Source organism: Chrysemys picta, chromosome 9 (genome assembly GCF_011386835.1).
Source record: "Chrysemys picta bellii isolate R12L10 chromosome 9, ASM1138683v2, whole genome shotgun sequence".
Taxonomy (NCBI): domain Eukaryota; kingdom Metazoa; phylum Chordata; order Testudines; family Emydidae; genus Chrysemys; species Chrysemys picta.
In genome coordinates this window covers 91734884-91744796 of record NC_088799.1, presented here as the reverse complement: position 1 = coordinate 91744796, position 9913 = coordinate 91734884, and the positions used below count along the sequence as shown (strand labels likewise).

The window sequence follows — 9913 nt, the reverse complement described above, 5'->3', positions numbered from 1 at the left end:
GAACACCGCCCTAGTGCAGGGGTGACAGCGCCTCTGGGATCCCGACATCCCTGCACTTTACACACCTTCCTGGAGCCTCCCAACCCCCCTGGGCTGTTGGGACTGCGACCCCAACCCCACTGATGAGAACCAGGCCTGGGAGGGGAAGCTACTGGCACAGGGTCACACCAAGTGTCAGAAGAATGGATGGGACCCAGCAGGCCTTCTTTCCAGGCCCCTTCGCTAACCACTGCTGCACACTCCCTCCCACAGCTGGCAATTACAACGCCATGTCCACTCCCCCGGCTTTGAGAGGGAGTGTGCTCCGCTGGAGTGACTGGACCAGGAGACTGAGAACCAGGACTCCAGAGTTCCATTGCTGGGTTTCCACTGCTGGTTGTTTTCCTTTTCCTGTGGGACTTTGGGCAAGTTGCTCCCCCCTCTCTGGCTCTGTCCCCAGCAGTCAAACGGGGATTTCATACTTTCCCACTATTGGAAAGTGCTGGGAGAATTGCTCGGCCAAGAACCACGCTGGCCCCGGCCCCCGGTGCAGCATCGCGCTGGCCCCCGGCCAAGCACCGCACGAGCCCCCGGCACGGCTCCCTGCCGAGCACCGCGCCAGGCCCCAGCCAAGTGTCCGCACCGCCGGCCCAGCACCGCGCCGGCCCCCGGCCCCGCGCCCCCGGCACGGCCCCCGGCGCAGCACCGCACTGGCCCCCGGCCGAGCACCGCGCCAGCCCCCAGCCAAGTGTCCACACCGCTGGCCCAGCACCGCGCCGGCCCCTGGCCGAGCACCGTGCCGGCCCACGGCCCGGCCGCCGGCACGGTCCCCAGCCCAGCACCGCGCCGGCACCGGCCCCCGGCCCAGCACCGTACCAGCCCCCGGCCGAGCCCTGCGCTGGCCCCCGCCCAGCACCGTGCCGGCCCCCGGCTGAGCACCACACCGGCCCCTGGCGTGGCCCCCGGCCTAGCACTGCACCGGCCCCTGGCCAAGTGCCCGCCCCCCCGGCCCGGCCCCCGGCCGAGCACCGTGCTGGCCCCTAGCCAAGTGCCCGAACCGCCGGCATAGCTCCGCGCCGGCCCCCGGCCGAGCACCGCGCTGGCCCCCAGCCAAGTGCTCGCACCGCCGGCCCAGCTCCGCGCCGGCCACCGGCCGAGCACTGCCCCGGCCCCCGGCCCGGCCCCCGGTGCAGCACCGCGCCGGCCCCTGTCCAGCACCATGCCGGCCCCGGCCCCCGGACCAGCACCGCGCCAGCCTCCGGCCCCCGGCCGAGCACCGTGCCGGCCCCCGGCCAAGTGCCCGCACCGCCAGCCCAGCACCGTGCCGGCCCCCGGCCGAGCACCGCGCCGGCCTCCAGCCCCCGGCCGAGCACCGCGCCGGCCCCCAGCCAAGTGCCCGCACCGCCAGCCCAGCACCGCGCCGGCCCCCGGCCTTGCACTGCGCCGGCCTCCGGCCCGGCCCCCGGCCCAGCACCGCACTGGCCCCCGGCCGAGCACCGCACTGGCCCCGGCCCCCGGCTGAGCACCCCTGACTAAGGCGCCACTTTTGGAAAATGTGCTGAGGGGAAGCTACGCTACTAGTGGGGATCACTGGCGGGGCACTATTTCAGCCCCACATTTTTGGGTGGACCTCCCACCGTGGGAGCTGCAGAGCACTCCCCCGCCACACACAAACACACACACCCTGGTGTTAGGAGGGGAACAGGGGAAAGGACAAAAGAAGCAAGAGAAGAAAAGAAAGGAGGAAGGGCTGGAGGAAAAGGTGAAACAAAAAGGACAAACCCCAATGTCCCCAGTGATTCTAAGGGACAAAATCCCAGGTGCGGAATAAAATTCTGCCTCCTCAAGCTCGTGTTTTCCATGCCTAGAATTCAACTCTCACCCGATGGATCAGACTGAACAGGTTTCAAACCTCGAGGAGGCTCTTACCTTCTACACAGGGACGTCTGCTTTCTAGTACAAATCACTAAAAGGGAAGGAGAAAACTCAACAGAGGTTCCTCCTGCCGCTCACGTACGTGAACTCGAATGTTCTCTCAGTCCTCAAAGAGAGACCTCGAGACAGAGACTTGCTGAAGCAAAGCCACAGGAGTCTCTGAGGTTTCCCGGGCCACTCGCCTCTGTCCTGCCTGGCTGATGTCAGCATCTCTCTGTGAGGTCACCACCTTTGACCAATAGTCTGAGGTCCTGCAAAAGGCCTTTGTGATGTCACTGCCACGCCCCTCCCTTGCTGTGCTAATGTCCTGCCCCTGGCCAGGCACCTGGGAGCTTTGAGCTACTCCCTGTGGATCACCCCACTCAAGGCGTGTTCATTCTAGGAAGCAAGCCGACTAGACAGTAAAACCTCAGACGCTGCTCCCAATGCTACACTCAGTTTTTCAGAAATTAGTAGACTTGATGGCCAGAAGAGACCATTAGAGCATCTAATCTGACCCCCTGCATGTCACAGGCCTCCTGTATGACACCATAGCTACTTTGGGGGCAAACACATTCCAGAAAGGCATCTAGTCTACATTCAATGACATCAAGAGATGGAGAATCCACCACTTTCCTTGGTAGCTTGTTCCTGTGGTGAATCATTCTCGCTGTTGAATATCTGTGCTTTATTTGTAATATGAATTTGTCTCTTTTCACCTTCCAGCCACTGAGTCTTGTTCTGCCTTTCTCTGCTTAATTAAAGAGCCCTTTAATACCCAATCTTTTCTCTCCATTAAGGCACTTCAACACTTCAATGAAGTCACCTTTCAATCTTCTTTTGATAAGCTAAACAGGTTGAGCTCTTTCAATCGCTCACTAGAAGACATTTTTCTCCAGCCCTCAGAACATTTGGTGGCTCTTTGCTGCCCCAGCTCCAATTTCACAACATCTTTTTCAAAGGAGGACACCAAAACTGGATGCAGTATTACAATATCAGTCTCACTGATGCCGTTTCACCTCCTGTGATGTTATTGACATAATCTGTAACTGTAGGGTTACCATTCGTCCGGATTCCCCCAGACATGTCCGGCTTTTTTAAGTTAAAAATAGCGTCCGGGGGGAATTTGTCAATGTCCGGATTTCCCCCCCATGCAGAGCGTGTGCGGCTTACAGGGCAGCTGGCCGGATCGTGCCACTCGCATGGGGCTAGGGGTCAGTTAGGGGACAAGGAGCAGGGAGGCTTAGGTAGGGGGTGGGGTTCTGGAGGGCAGTTAGGAGCAGGGGTCCCAGGAGGGGGCAGTCAGGGGACAAGGAGCGGGGGGGGGGCTTTCTGGGGGGGGTGGATAAGGTTTTGGGCAGTCAGGGTACAGGTAGGAGGTAGGGTCCTGGGGGGCAGTTAGGGAGAGAGGTCTTAGGAAGGGGCAGTTAGGGGATAAGGAACAGGGAGGCTTAGGTAGGGGGTGGGGTTCTGGAGGGCAGTTAGGAGCAGGGGTCCCAGGAGGGGGCAGTCAGGGGACAGGGAGCAGAGGGGTTTAGATGGGTCAGGAGATCTGGGGGGGGCTGTCAGGTGGTGGGGGTGTGGATAAGGGTTGGGGCAGTCAAGGGACAGGTAGGGGGTAGGGTCCTAGGGGGCCAGTTAGGATGTGGGGAAGGTCTCAGGAGGGGGCAGTCAGGGGACAAGAGGCAGGGAGGCTTAGGGAGGGGGTGGAGTCCTGGGGGGCAGTCAGGGGACAAGGAGTGGGGGGGAGGGTTGGGGGTTCTGAGGGGGCAGGAAGTGGGAGGGAGTGGAAGGCGCAGGGGCGGGGCTAGGACAGGATGGGGGCGGGGCTAGGGCGGGGCTCCTCCCGTCCTCTTTTTTGATTGTTGAAATATGGTAACCCTAGTAACTGTATAGATCACCATTGTGACTACTGTTATATATTTGCAGCCAATATTGTATAAAGGTTGTCGTGGAAGGGGTCTATGGAGAGGTTCTGATTGGCTGATTATAATTATGTTATCTGTATATGTGTATCAGTTTTGTAGTTGACGTTATGAATATTGGCTCTATACTGTCTGTATTTCAAACTTGTGCTATGCTTCCGGGGAACACCCCAGACAAGTTGGTGTTAGTTCTGCCTAGCCTGCTTGATGGCCCACTGAGGACCATTAGCTATACAATTGAGCCATTGAGAGAAGGTAGATACACCTTGTGACTCAGCAAGGCATGCAGGGACCTGCCTATGGACAGAACTCTAAGGTTTTTCTATGCCACATGCTGGATAGAGTGTCCTTGGGACAAAGAAAGCAAAGACCACATGGCAAGAGACTATAAAAGGCTGATGCCTCGTCTCCATCTTGTCTACAATCCTGCTTCATACTTCTGGAGGGACTTTGCTATAAAAGGAAGCTCTGTACAAAGGACTGAATGACCCATCCCAGCTGTGGATGTACTCCAGAGACTTGATTTGAACCTGCAGTTTATTCTATCACTGCTACAAGCCTGAACCAAGAACTCTGCCATTATTGTATGCAGGGCTGGCTTTAGGAAGTGCAGGGCCCAATTTGAACATTTTAGGCGGGGCCCCGACAGGGATGACTAAAAAAAAAACCATGTAAAAAACGCCCTTTTATTTCTTCCATGTATTATTTACTTTCCATAACTATATAAATAAAATAAAAATTGTATATTAGATACATTGCTAGCTGGAGGCAGGGCAGGGGCTGACTGGAGGTAGGGTCTGCCTGGAGGCAGGGCAAGGGGTGTGGGACTGGCTGCGGGCAGGGCTGGGGGTGCGGCGCTGGAGGCAGGGCAGGGGGTGCAGCAGGGGCTGGCTGCAGACAGGGGGTGCAGGGTTGGTGTGGGCAGGGGGTGCAGCAGGGGCTGGCTGCAGGCAGGGGGTGCGGGGCTGGCTGGAGACAGGGGCTGGCTGCAGGCAGGGCAGGGGGTGCGGGGCTGGTGCGGGCAGGGGGTGCAGCAGGGGCTGGCTGCAGGCGGGGGGTGCGGGGCTGGCTGCAGGCAGGAGCTGGCTGGAGATGGGCTGGTGGGGGTAGGGGGTGTGGGGCTGGAGGCAGGGCAGGGGGTGCAACGGGCTGGCTGCAGGCAGGGGGTGCAGGGCTGGCTGCAGGCAGGGGCTGGCTGGGGCAGGGGGTGCAGGGCTGGAGGCAGGGCAGGGGGTGCTGCAGGGGCTGGCTGCAGGTAGGGGGTGCGGGGCTGGCTGGAGACAGGGGCTGGCTGCAGACAGGGGGTGCAGGGCTGGTGCGGGCAGGGGGTGCAGCAGGGGCTGGCTGGAGGTAGGGAGTGCGGGGCTGGCTGCAGGCAGGGGCTGGCTGGAGATGGGCTGGTGGGGCAGGGGATGCAGGGCTGGAGGCAGGGCAGGGGGTGCGGGGCTGGTGCGGGCAGGGGATGCAGCAGGGGCTGGCTGCAGGCAGGGGGTGCAGGGCTGGTGCGGGCAGGGGGTGCAGCAGGGGCTGGCTGCAGGCAGCGGGTGCGGGGCTGGCTGCAGGCAGGGGCTGGCTGGAGATGGGCTGGTGGGGGCAGGGGGTGCGGGGCTGGAGGCAGGGCAGGGGGTGCAGCAGGGGCTGGCTGCAGGTAGGGCAGGGGCCCCCCTGCTTCTACCACCTTGGCCCTTTAAATAGCTGCCGGAGCCCTGGGGAAGCTGCGGGGCTCTCGCGGCTATTTAGAGGACCGAGGCAGCAGAGGTAGCTGGAGCCCCGGCACTTTAAATAGCCCCCGGAGCCCCCTGCTACCCCAGGGCTCTGGTCCAACCACTAGACCCCCCCACATAAGCGCCACAGCTCCCCCTTCTCCTCCACTAGGTACATAAAACTACAAGTCCCAGAATCTCTTGCTTCCCCCGTCCCACCTCCTGAAGGGGCAGCCAATGGGCCGGAGCCGTTTGCTGATTGGCAGGTGCGCAGGCCAGTGGGAGCGAGCCTGTGTCCGGCCCGAGGTGGCAGCTGGCGATGGCCCAATATACAGGCCCAACCACTCGGCCTTCTTCACTTTAAAGCGCTGCCCGTAGGCCGACAGGAACTCGTCCATCTGCTTGTCCAGCTCCTGCTTCAGCTCCTCCAGGGCCGCCTGTTTCTGGGGGTCCTCGCCCCGCAGCTCCCCCCGGCAGCGCTCCAGCAGCTCCTGGCGTTTCCCCTCCTGGCGTCGCTGCATCTCCAGGGGCTTCACTCTCAGACAGCTGCTCATGCTCTGGTGGCCACGGTCCTGCCCGGAGGGGGGCGAGATCGTCCATGAGGGACGGGAACTAGCATTACCCAGCCACAGGGGGAACTTCTGCCTCACACACCTGTAGCCCCCTCAACTCCAACCTACAGCCCCCTGCTAGCCCAGCCCTGCCCCCCGTCAGTCCTGTCGGTGCCCCTCACTCCCGACCCGCAGCCCCTCTGCACTCACCAGCTGCTGCACAAATTGTTCATATTTCCTCCTGGAGGCTTCTACTGCTTTTCTGTTTGCCTTCTCTCTCATCTCTGCCATCTCCGCCATCTGTGGTGGGAGAGGGAAAAGCGGTAGGGGTGGGGATGGGATCCCCTCTGAACTGGGAGCCCCCCTTCCCCCACTCACCACCTTCTCCTAATTCCTCCAGGACCCTGCTTGCTGCTGTCACCCCCCCACTGGTGCCCCACTGGTGCCCCCTTTGTGGTGCCCCCTCCTGGTCCCTAGTGCAATTGGCCAATGGCGGGTGGACCTGGGCTGAGAATGAACTGAAAACTGTCGGACTGGAATTTGGGCTTTCAGACCTCCCTAACCCCTTTGTATTGTTTTCAATCAGTGGGAAATGAGGGGAATCACCCAAAATTGTCCCCTCTACACATACGGACTGTATCAGGGGAGGAGAAAATCTTTAAAACAAACACAAAATATGAAAATCAATTTTTCTCCCTACTTGTTGGAAAATGAAAGCCAATGAAATTTGTCACTGAGCGATGCAGGGGGTAGCTCGGGGCGCAGGGGCCAGGACCGGGTTATTTATTGACTGATGTCGATGGGGTCAGGGCTGGATTCTGATCTCGGTGACCCCGCTGTAAATCAATCAACCTATGTGTCCTTTTGGACACTCAACCTTCTCCCCATTCTTCCTAATACACCACCTCTATCTAATCTAATCTATCTATCTATTCCCATCCACCCCCTCCATCTATCTATCTATCCCCACACTAACCTTCTCATCTATCTATCTACCCCATCCACCCCCTCATCTATCTAATCTATCTATCTATCTATTCCCATACACTCTATCTATCTATCTATCTATCTATCTATCTATCTATCTATCTATCTATCTATCTATCCCCACACGCCCCATCTATCTATCTATCTACCTATCTATCCCCTTGCATACAGAAGTTCCTAGTGCTGAGGGCTGGGACAGACCCTTTACCCGAGTGAGGTGTGATGGTTCCTTCCCGCTGTGTGGGAAGGGGGCTCCTGATCTGAACACCCTGCCCTCCTCTCCTGCTCATTCCCCTGACTTGGGGTGTTGGTGCCTGTCTTGTTTCTGGGCCATCTTCTGTCCAAAACCAGGCCCGCAGCCAGTGCCCAACCCCCCCCCAATCAGGCCAAAGACCCCGGCCCCAATCCAATGGCCACTGCTTCCTCCAGCCCCACTAGAGCTGCACCCGCCCTGATGCCTACTCCGATACCCGCACCCACCACTGCCAGAATGCCCCCCCACCCCCAATGTACAGGCCCAACCACTCGGCCTTCTTCACTGTAAAGCGCTGTTCATATCATGGGCAGGAACTCCGCCATCTGCTTGTCCAGCTCCTTCTTCAGCTCCTCCAGGGCCGCCTGTTTCTGGGGGTCCTCGCCCCGCAGCTCCCCCCGGCAGCGCTCCAGCAGCTCCTGGCGTTTCCCCTCCAGGCGTCGCTGCATCTCCAGGGGCTTCACCCTCAGGCAGCTGCTCATGCTCTGGTGGTCATGGTCCTGCCGGGGATGGGGGAGTGATCGGCCATTAGGGGACGAGCACTAGCATTACCCAGCCACAGGGGGCGCCGCCTCCTCACACACCCGCAGCCCCCTCACTCCCGATCCACAGCCCCCTGCTACCTCAGCCTTGCCTCCCACCCAGGGATGCTGGTGCCCCTCACTCCCAATCCGCAGCCCCTCTGCACTCACCAGCTCCTGCACAAATTGGTCATATTCCCTCCTGGTGACTTCTACTGCTCCCCTGTTTAACTCCTGTCTCATCACTGCAAACGCTCTCAGCCATCTGTGTGGGGAGAGGGAATGGGGTTGGGAGTGCTGATGGGATGGGCCCATCTCTGAACTGGGAGCCCCCCCACAGTCACCACCTTCCCCACATTCGTACAGGACCTGCTCCTCGCTATCACCTCCGAACTGGTCCCCAACCCCCCCACATTTCAATAGAGCCAGAGGGCAGCACCTCGACCCCACAGCCATGACCACGTTGCTGCCACCCCAAGTGGAGGGGCTGGTTCTCTGGCAGGGCTTCCTGCAGGTCCCCTTATCTCTTGGGTGCTAGGAGTCCTCGATCAGGACATTTGGTGGAGTTGTTGTGGTGCCCCCTTCTGGGCTAGTGTGATTGGCCAATGTCAGGAGGACCTGGGGTTGGGGTCAATAGAACCAGCCCCCCCCCCCCAAATCCAGGCTGGAAAGAGAGAGGCGGAGGGAGGGTTGACCTGGTACCTTCATGGGTGAGGAGAAGTCGTAGCGTTGGTCTTCCGATATCGGGAGACGCCCTGCAGGGAATAACGCCCGGGAGAACTGGGATCAGGGACAGCTCAGCCCCTTTGCCCCCGCTGAGCCCCTTCCCACTCCCTGCAGCCCAGCGCCGCCTACTGAGCACCCTGCCCCGCTCCCTGCAGAATGGCACCCCATATTGAATCCCTGTCCCCGCCTTGCGGCCCCATTTTGCTGTCTCCCATCCAGCCCCCCCCCCCCCCTTTAACAGCCCCCACTCTCCCACCTTGATCCTGGCAGCCAGCTGAGCCCCTGTCAGCACCTACCCGGCTCGGTCCGTCCGGACGTGTGTCCCTGCTGAGTGCACCACACTGGTGACGTACTCACACAGGCACTGCCGGAAATCCTCGTCCATGTCTGCAGAGGGGAAAAGGATCCAGGCATCCGGGAGGGATCCAGGTGTCCAGGGTAGGACACACGTTAAATGTGATTGGGTGGGCTAGTTTGTGCCACAGGAAATGAGATTCCATCTCTGGGCAACAGCTGCTTAACACCTCCCACCGTACTGCCTGGGGGAAAATGGGGGAGAGGCATGAGGGGGCAAGGAGAGTCTGCAGTGGGGAGACAGCAGTCTCCACTGGGTGGTGCCAGGGGATCCATGAAGACCCAAAAAGGGGACACCAGCAGCGTTCCCCTAGCAGACCAGGATCCCAGCAGTGACACCCCCCCCATGTCCCTCTCCCCTCCCACACAGATGCTGTGACCCAGCGAGTGCCCCTGTGCAGTGGGCAGTAGAGTCAATTCTAAGTCAAGGGGGGTGAGCTGGGCACTGGGATTTTGGGGGTGGGGGAAGCACAAGAGGGGAAGAAAGGGGCAGCAGAGGAGAAAGGGTGGGGATGGGGGCAGGGAAGAGGGTGGGGCAGTGCAGGAGGGGGTGGGGACTGGGGGAGCAGAGCAGGGGGTGAGAGAGGAGAAGATGAGGGTCTCTTACCATCTGGCGTCCCTGCCCTGCTCCTGGTGAACTGAGTGCCAGGGTGGGGCAATAGATAGCACCGGGTGCCGCTCGCCCTCAGGGCTTCCAACACCAGGGGCTGCTCAGCAGAGACCTCCAGGTCCTGCGGGAGTCAAAGCAACATTTGTGGCCGTCAGCAGGGAATCAGACCCGCTGTGGAAACATTCAGCTCCGCCCCAAAGTTTGCTGTTTCCATGAACACACGTGGTATCTGATCATTACCTGTGTGATTTCTCCAAGATACTCCTGCCCCGCGTCCGCGCCGTAGGCTCCAGAGAGCTGCCAATCTCGCACCAACAGGTCCAGGCGCTGCAAACAGAGAGCACAGGAGAAGGGTCACACTGGGGCTGGGGGCACAGAGAGGAGACCAGA

The 9913-nt window shown here is 60.2% G+C and overlaps 1 long non-coding RNA gene across 1 annotated transcript; it reads right to left on the bottom strand.

Moving 5' to 3' along the window:
• Window positions 1-8806: 8806 nt before the first annotated feature.
• LOC135973601 (uncharacterized) lies at window positions 8807-9913 on the bottom strand. Its single transcript, XR_010590510.1, has 3 exons — window positions 9764-9913; window positions 9521-9644; window positions 8807-8946 (listed from the first exon to the last, which is right to left on the bottom strand). It is a non-coding gene; the product is annotated as an uncharacterized LOC135973601 (long non-coding RNA).